The following is a 9,917-nucleotide window of genomic DNA, read 5'->3' on the forward strand; positions in this document are numbered from 1 at the left end:
GTGAAAATCTAATTGAAGACAATGTCATCTTAAGCCTTGAACTAACTGATTTTAAATTTTCAAATGACAAGAAGTAAATATATGAGTACTTAGCGCAATCAATAAATGGACGTGTCTTCTAGTGGTTTACCTGCACCTTGTTTGAGTATTATTTGTATCCTTTTATATTCAGGAGAATCGGGAACTATTATACGGGTCTCCAATATATTCATTCAGATACTATTGATTGTACTGTTTCACTCTGATTTTGGCCTTTGTTAAACTGAAAACTAAGCTAGTTCCTATCAACAAAGATATTTCCACTAACATTATATCCAGTGGAAAGGAGCAGCCTGATTTCTGGGGGTGCAGTGTTGTGGTGGGGAAGCCCCTCCGGCAGGGGAAAACCATCGTTAAACAATGAGACAAGAATCCAAGTTTCTGTTCAAGAGGTTAGAAAGGGCACCTGGGTCCCTGATGGAGCTGTTTTTCAGTTAACTAAAAGCCAACTGGCCTTGTCTCCACAACAAAAACAAAGGGGGAAAAATCAAGGTTGCAATCTGAATGATACTGATAGCATTTTAAGAAGCTCTGACAAACAAAGGAAATAGAAATAAAGCCCCTGGCCCACCTCCCAGAGACACTCTGAAACACTGAAACAATATCGGGAAGGCTTTATATCACTTCAGAGATAGACAGGTGTTTATATGAAGTGTAAGCCCAACTTATTGTATTTATAATCATCCCATTGTTTACATGATAATTGCATCTTAACTCCGTTGGCCTTTGTAATAACTATTCTTAATGTCTATTCACAGTGCATTTACTTTGCCCATGTTTTTGTGCCATTTCTAATATTCCATACAGCACTTGCATGTACTTATTTATTTAACAGCTTGGTGATAAGTGCTATTATGCTCCAGGCATTGCATTAGTAAAACCCAACTCCCTGTCCTCAGGGAGCTTACATTCTAGTGGGGCGTTAGGCGAGAAAAAAATAAAATGTAAGCATATCAGATAGTGCTGGATGCCAAGGAAACTAAAGGAAGGGAGGTGCCTTGAAGGTGTTGAGAGGGGAGTAAGGGTTTTAGACAGCATGGTCAGGAAGGGCCTCATTGGGAATGTGACGTTTGAGTGAAGACCTGTAGGCATGAAGGAGCAAGCCATGAAGCGGTCACAGGGAGAGGCTTCCAGAAGGAAGGACCAGGAAATGCATGGACTACCAGGTGACATGACCTGACTTGGGATACGGCAGCACTACTCTGGCTGCAAGTTGTGAATCGTGTGAAAGGGGCAAAGGTAGAGCAGGGAGACCGCTGAGGGAGTTACTGCTGTCACTCAGGTGGAAATGGAGGTGGCAATGCCCGGCCTGTTAGCAATAAACTCGGTGGGAAATTACTGGACTCCAAGTGTACTTTGGCAGGAGAGCTGCCAGAATTGGTTGGTGGGTTGGATGTGAAATGCGAAGGGAAGGAGGCAAAGAGGACCCCAATGGTTTTGACAAGAGCAACAGCAAGGTTGATGGGAGAGAATAGAAATTATATCTACTGGTCTCTGCCCACCATTTCCTAGCACAGAGCTTCTAAAAACCTTGTAATTCCCTAAGTGATAATAGCACTAGAGCCATCTCTTGTTCTAATATTTTATTTCTGACCTTGGTTCCTGACACAGAGCTCCTAAATCCCTTGACATTTCCTGGGTTACAGCAGTGTCTTTTGTTCCTATGAAGTAACTCTGGGTGGGTTCTTGGATGGGGGCTGGTCACCAGAAAGATCAAGACATGATTAGAAGCTTGGAATTTTCAGCCCTGCTGCCCATTAGTTTGAAAAGGGAGAAGGGCTGAAAATGAAGTTAATGATCAATCCTGTCTACGTGAGGAAGCCTCCATAAAAATCCCCAAAGTGCAGGGGTTGGAGAGCTCCTGGGTGGAAAATGAAGATGGCATGGCCCCTGCGTGTTAGCAGTAGAGTTGGTGGGGAACAGGTGGAGGTGCCAGGAGAGTGGCGAGCCCCCACTGGGCTGAGAGCCCCACATCCCTTTCCACGTTCCTTGTCCTACGCATCTCTCCCACCTGGAACCTCACCTGAATTCTTTGTCACATCCTTTACTAAACTGGTAAGCGTGTGTTTTACTGGGTTCTATAACTTACTCTAGCAAATTCAAACTGGAGGCAGGGTATGTGTGTGGTAACTTCCAGTTTGCAGCCGACCAGGTCAGAAGCCCAGGTGACAACCTGGGCTTGCCATTGGCATCTGAAGTGGGGGTGGGCGCAGTCTTTTGAGACTGGATGAGCCCTTCACCTGTGGGATCTGATGCTGTCTGGAGATAGTGTCAGAACTGAGTTATCCCAAGCTGGCAACACAGAGAATGGCTCGGTGGGGCATAAAACATCTGATGTCAGAAGTGTAGTGAGTGTGGCAATAGTGAGAGAGCAAAGGACAAAGACAGGAGGGGGACTGAGGTCTCTCCCTCGTCAGTTAGTAATGGAGATAAATAAGAAGCCAGCCTGGGGTAAAATTCAGATCAGCTCTGGACATGGTACTTTGAGATGCCAATGAGCCATTTGAGTAGTCAGGTTGAGTAAGCAGTTGAATTCCGTAAGTACAGAAAGCAACAGAAAGACCTGGGCTATAGATATAAATTTGGGAGTCACTGGGAACAGATGGTGTTTAAGCCATTAGAACAGATGAGATCTCAGAGGGGAATTAGTGAGAAGAGAGAAGGGCTGTGGAGAACTGTGTCCTTAAGAAGAGGAAGTGGAACCAGCAAAGACGACCAAGAAAGAGTGGCCTGGAAATCCAGGCCTTTGCCATGTCGGGGAGCCAGATGAAGAATGCATTTCAGGGAAGAGAGTAACCCACTGTGTCACTGTCACTGGGCCATCAAGATGATTGACAGTTGCCTTCAGGAATGAAAAGTCATTGGCAATATTGAGGAGCAATTTCTGAACCATGAGAGATGAAAAATCCTGGCTGGTATAGATTCAAGAGAGAGTGAGAGGAGATAAATTGGAGCCTGTACGTATAGATAGCTGTCTTGAGGAATATTGCTATAAAGAAAAAGTGGCAGCTGGAGGCGGCAGTAAAGTTAAGAGAGTTTTTCTGTTTTGTTTTGTTTTAACAGTAAGTTTATAAGCTATACCAACTGCTGTAGCAACCTGGGTGGCTTCAAACAAAAGAAATTTGTTATGCACTCATTTTGTTAACTGGGATCTTTGTCAAGTTATTCTCTGGTAGCCTCAGTTTCTTTATCTGCACATGAGGATAATAAAGGTTTCTCACCCATGACCTTGTGGTAAGAATTAAGTCAGATAATCTTTTTGAGATGATCATCACAGTGCCTGACAGATAGAAGAGCAAATAAATATTGACTTATATTTATTATTACTACCCTGACTCAGTCCATGACCAGAATTTGACAGACCCATTAAAAAAAAGAAAATATGTACACTAGGTTATGTGCCCAATTGATTTTCAATTGAATCTGTTTAATGGTTATATTACCTTCTGAATATTACCCACATAAACATGTCAATGGTAGAACCACACTGTAGGTAAGATGGAATGTTCTGAATTCTGCCAGCTTTTGAATTCTGTTTCTCTTAGCTGTATGACTTGGGAAGCCACACTCCACATGGCTTAGTTCCCTTATCTGTAAATTGAGGATAATTGTTGTATTTCCCTCCTAGGTTCAGATTAGATGGGATAATCCATGTCCAGCAATTATTCCAGTGCCCAGCAGAGGGTAAGTGCTCAGTATACAGTAGCCAGAAGCAGCAGAATAGGCCAATAAATAATAGCCAGGCACTTAGACACACCACCAGGAAAAGTATTACCTATATTAATATACATGAGTATTTTTTCTATGTGTTTTATTAGTTCTGATTGTGAGGCAAGTCAGTATTGATATTCCAATTTGGGGATTAAGGACAAATAAAAAGAATTTAGAGCCTCCATTTCTTTTTCTAAACAAGAAAAACAGTCAAGTTTCCTAGAACTGGAAAAGTAGGAAGGACATAATTGCAATTTAGAGGTCAGTCTTTCAAACTGAATGAATGTGCCTTTATGAAAACTCATTTATTTTTTTCAAGGACTTGTGGAAGCTTTATCTTAGACCAGTGGTGCCTGCAAACCAGTGATTAGGAAATATGGGACTATAACGAGTTTAATTGTGAGAGCCAAAACACCAACTGATAAGGAAACCTATAGGGAGAATTTCACTTCCCCAGCTGTAAGCAGGGATAGGACCTCCCCACCCCCACTTCCTCATGGAAACACTGGGAAGATGCTCCTGGTGATAACTCTGAGCCTTCGATCTGATAGTGGGGAGAAAGAAAGTTCCTGTGTAAACCACTGGTTACTCCTACTGAATGTCACCATATTTACCTTTTACATCATCTTTGAAAATCTCTTTATCAATAATCCCAACAGATTGTTAGTCATTTTTTATTTACCCCTCTCCCTTTTTGTCACCTTTGAAATTTTTCAATCTATTTAACCTTTTCACAAAGAGTTCCCCTAACCTACTTATATTCTAAAGTCTCCATGCAGAGCTGAGCATTGGAAAATATGGAGCTGAGGTACACTCCAGAAATATTCATTTTTTAATGTTTTTGGCGGCTTCAGAAAGGTCATGGGAATTGAATGATATTTAATGTTATTTAAAGGAAATCCCTTTTCCTCTTAGGTATGTGATCTTTTTTTAAATTTCCAACCATAAGCACTTCGGCATCAACTTTCTTAGCAATATGTATAAAAAATTAACTTTATGACAGCCTGTCCCAGTCCACATTTCTGCCAAAGCTAAGGCAAATTCCACCATAAGAAGTTTTCTTTCAACTCATTCTGTACACGATAAGCCAGATTCTCTAACGTGGCTTCAGAGGGCAGGGCCAAGCTGAACAAAGAGAGAGAAAATGGAAAGACTGGGTATAGTTTATCTGAGATGTGAAATGGGTTGAAGCATTTAGTGATGCTACATCACATAAAGGAAAGCCATGTCAGACTGAGGCTTTTTCCTCAGTGGCAACATTTCTTTAGACTTTTTTTTTTTTTGAGTGAAAAATTGGGGCTTTTGTGAAAAAGTGGAAACTTCATCTCACAAAGAAAATCTCATTATGAGAGTGACGATATAGGTCTTTGCTCTCAAAGAAGCTCCCTCTGTTTTTTATTTTGTTGATGGTTTCCCTTGCTGTGCCAAAGCTTTTTAGTTTGATGTCCCATTTGCTTACTTTTGTTTGTTTGTTTCCCATGCTGAAGGAGATATATAAGAAGAAATATTGCTACAAGAAATGTTCGAGATTTTACTACCTATGTTTTCTACTAGGAGTTTTATGGTTTTGAGTCTAACATTTAAGTCTTTAATCCATCATTTTGAGTATATTCTTGTGTATAGGGTAATAAGGTGATCTGGTTTCTTTTTTTGCACATATCTGTCCAATTTTTCCAACACCATTTATTGAATAGACTGTCTTTACCTCACTGTATATTCTCACCCCCTTTGTCAAGTATTAATTGATCATAAAAGTGTAGGTTTATTTCTGGGCTATTTATCCTGTTCCATTGATCTGTGTATCTGTTTTTATGCCAGTACCATCCTGTATTGATTACTATGATATCAGGTAACATGATTCTTCCAACTTTGTTCTTCTTTCTCAAGATTGCTGAGGCTATTCTGTGTCTTTTGTGGTTTCATATACATTTTTGGAATATTCGTTCTAGTTCTGTGAAATATGCCATTGGTATCTTGATAGGAATTGCATTGACTCTATAGATTGTTTTGGGAAGTATGGGCATTTTGATGATGTTAATTCTTTTTATCCATAAACACAGAATATGCTTCCACTTATTTATATCTTCTCAGCTTCTTTCTTTGGTGTCTTATAATGTTCTGGGTACAGGCCTTTTACATCCTTGGTTAAATTTATTCCTAAAATAGATAGATAAACTATAGATGATAGATGATAGATTAGATAGCTAGCTAGCTAGATAGATAGATGATAGATGATAGATAGATAGACAGATAGATAGATAGATAGATAGATAGATAGATAGATAGACAGACAGACAGACAGACAGATAGATGATAGATAGATAGATGATAGATAGATAGATAGATAGATAGATAGATAGATAGATAGATAGATAGATAGATAGATAGATAGATGATAGATAGATATAGATAGATGATAGATAGATAGACAGATAGATAGATGATTGATAGATACCAAGAAAGAGAGAGAAATTTAAAAGAGAAAACTTTGGCTTGCTGCTGGTTGAGCTGTGCCTTTGCTTTCATGTCACTGCAAGAGAATTCCAAGGAACTTATCTATCCTTGCCAATTTACTATTGAAAAATAAATCCCATTCTATTCAGTTTGCACCAAAATCAAACAAATCCATTCCTCTTCTTAATTTTTTTCAGCTTCATAGGAATCGGAATAAGTTATTCAGATTTTTTCATTGATGTTAATTCTTTAGGGTTTTCTTTCTCTTCTTTCCAATGTTGTCCACAGGCCCACTCTGCAATGGTATGTTTAGAAGTTAAGCACAAAGCAATAGAAACATACTGAATATATTAATTGCCAAGTAAACTGGTTTCCCTGGCAACCATAACCCAATGAAATCCCTAAGAACTGCCTTCTTTTCACACATGATTTTTTTTCTAATGATTTTTACACACCACAGAGGGAAGAACCATGTACAAATGTACCTGCTTCAAATGTGTTCTTGCAAAAATAAAGCTGACTCAGTAAGAGATGCTCTGCTCTGTTCTGTGGTTAGCTAATATATTTCTAATTTGTAGTATAATTTTTCAATAATTATGAAATGAATTCATTCCTTTGTGCATTATAGTATGTGAATGTATTAGTTTTCTATTACTGCCATAATAAATCACCACAAACTTAGTGGCTTAAAATAACAAAAAATTATTATCTTACAGTTCTATAGGTTAGAAGTCTGACAGGTCTCACTGGACTAAAATCAAGGTGTCAGCAGGGTTGTGTTTCTCTCTGGGGTTCTAAGGGAGAATTAATTTCCTTGCCTTTTTCATTTTTTAAAAGACAGCTGCATTCTTTGGCTCACAACCCTTTTCTTTTTTAAAGCTAGCAACATCATGTCTCTCTAGTCCTTCTTCCATCATCACCTCACAGCCAGTAAAGATTCTTTCTTTTAAAGACTATTTTGATTATCTTGGGCTTACCTGGATAATCCAGAATAATCTCTCCATCTCAAGGTCATAGCCTTCATCACATCTGTAAAGTCCTTTTGGCCATATAAGGTAACATATTTATCTGGTCCAGGAAATAGGCCATGGACATCTTTAAAGGGCCATTATTCTGCCTACCACAATGAGTCTAGTGTCTAGCATATTAACAAAATAAGATGATGCTTCTCAAAATATTGATGTGCAATGAAGCATGTACTTTGAACTGCTTCTTTTAAATACTAATGACTATTTCACATTGATCTAGAGCAGAGATCAGCAAGCTTTTTCTGTAAAGGGCCGGACCTTATATATATTTGGCTTGGTCAACCGTACATTTCTGTTACAAATACTCAGTTCTGCCATTGTAGTGTAAAAGCAACCATTGACAATACATCAGTGAATGAGCCTGGCTGTGTTCCAATAAAAATTTCTATACAAAAATAGGCAGTAGGCCAAATTTGGCCTGCAGGCTATAGTTGGCTTATTTGTAAACTAGAGCAATGAAATCTCTAATGCCATTAGTGAAATTTGACACACATTTCAGAACTGAGATCTTTTTTTGGATATAGAAGATAATAAAACTAAAAATTTGCACTTGGCATTTTTCATTATCCTAAAATTATTGCCGAGTATCAGTGTCACAGAATTAGACTACAAAAAGGTAGAAGACAAAGTCTTCTGACTGGGCTTGTAATATAATTGGATAGGTGAAACATATGCATTAGAAGATAATATAATTTTTATCTATATGTTTAGCTGACTATATTATATAACCTCCAAAAGTGTCATCTTTAAAAATTATGTAATGGAAGATGCACTTCTGGTAATGTCAAAGTACTTTTTATTGGACTGACCTTCCTACAGACAACAGTGATAAACTCTAGAAAAATATTTTTTAAAAATAAACAACTATATGTAAGTAGTGGAGAGTGACCAAGAGGACACCGAATATGGAGAGAATTCCATCGTTAAAAGAAAAGAACTTGGCCAAATAAAAATTTGTGCTTGTATGACTTTTTGCTTAAGAGAACACCCTAGACTGTGTGTCATGAAGCAAAAGAACTGAAGCAGATAACTTGTCCTACTGGCTGAAGGAATCTGAACATTGAGTTGAGAGATGCTAGAGAACATAGGGAATAAAAGAAATTTCAGAAATTAGGGAACCACAGAAGGGGAATCCTTAAAACTGCATATAACCTCTGTCTAAACCCTTGGCTGTGCCCTGGACTTTTTAATGCACTGAAAGAAGACCAAGATTCCTAGTGAAAAGCAACAGCCAGAAGGTTGGGAGAACTGAACATTTTCAGCTGTTATCCATTCCAGGGAAGATAGAGATTGAGGTTGGATTCTAATAAGGTTAACTTGCTGCTAGAACAAAAATCTACACTTATAAGAGAAGGTTGAAAGGGTTTAAAGCCTCTATCTCTACAAGTGAATGTATCATTTAAAATGTCCAATATACAATAAAAAATTACTGGACATGAAAAATGGGAACAAAAGCTAAAAGGTAGTATCTAATACCAGATTCTATATCACAAATACATGAATTAGAAGACAAGGACTGGAGCAACAAATTCAATGTATGGTTCTTACATTGATCTACAGGTGTACAACAATAACACTAAGTACTTTGTTATAAGTGTCTATGTTGTAATCCCTAGGGCACACACACACACACACACACACACACACACACACTGCAAAGAGGCATAGCTCTATCTACTCAGAAGGTCTATAAACAGTTGCAACTCCAAAGCAATGAGCACATCTGGCACCTATATCTCAGCTTTGTAAATATCATTGCCCACTTAAAGAAGCTAGGAAAGGCTGATTCCAGGATTGAAGGGGAAGCAAGATGAAACTGGAAGATCTGTGTCAGAAAATCTGTGTAATGTCCAGCTTTATGTATCAACTTGGCTAGGCCCTCTCTAGTCCCAGTTACTCAAACACTAGTCTGAGTGCTGTGGAGAAGGTATTTTGTGGATGTGATTAATGTCTACAATCAGTTGACTTTGAATAAAGGAGATTATCCAGGATAATCTGCATGGGCCTAATCCAATCAGATGAAGGGCCTTAAGAGGCCAAAATGAGACTTCCCAGAAAAGAAATTCCCTAGTAGACTGCAGCTTCACCTTCTGCCTGAGTCTCCAGTCTTCCAGAGTTCCCTACATGTTCCAGAGTTGCCTTGGCAGCTCCACAATTATGTAAGTAAATTCTCTGCAATAAATCTCTATCTGTCTCTTTATCTATGATCAATCTATGGATCTATCATCTATCTCCTACTGGTTCTATTTCTTTGGTATAACCCTAATTGATACAGTAAGGGAGTACAAAATCATGATAACATATGAAATAGATATAGCAGCTAGCTTAGAGAGGTTCCAAACTTACCCAATTGGGAATTTGGGGCATCAAAATAAATAATGGGTTATAACTCATTGAAGAAAGTAAGAATCTATGTTTCTATACTGACATAAATACATACCTAAACAAACAAACAAGCAAATAAATAAGTAAATAAAGTGAGAAGATGGGATATCTCTTCCTTACAGTAGATGCCCATTTATAAATGTAGAAGGAATAGTATAGTTAGAAATCATCAATGGATACTAAAGCTCTGTAAATGTTAGTGAGGGACAAGATATTTACATAATCTCCTAGTATTTTTTCACAGATTATTAATTACAGAGAGAAATAGTAACTTTACAGTGAGGACCATAGATCACATCA

The sequence above is a fragment of the Miniopterus schreibersii genome (assembly GCF_964146895.1).
Source record: "Miniopterus schreibersii genome assembly, chromosome: 17".
Taxonomy (NCBI): domain Eukaryota; kingdom Metazoa; phylum Chordata; class Mammalia; order Chiroptera; family Miniopteridae; genus Miniopterus; species Miniopterus schreibersii.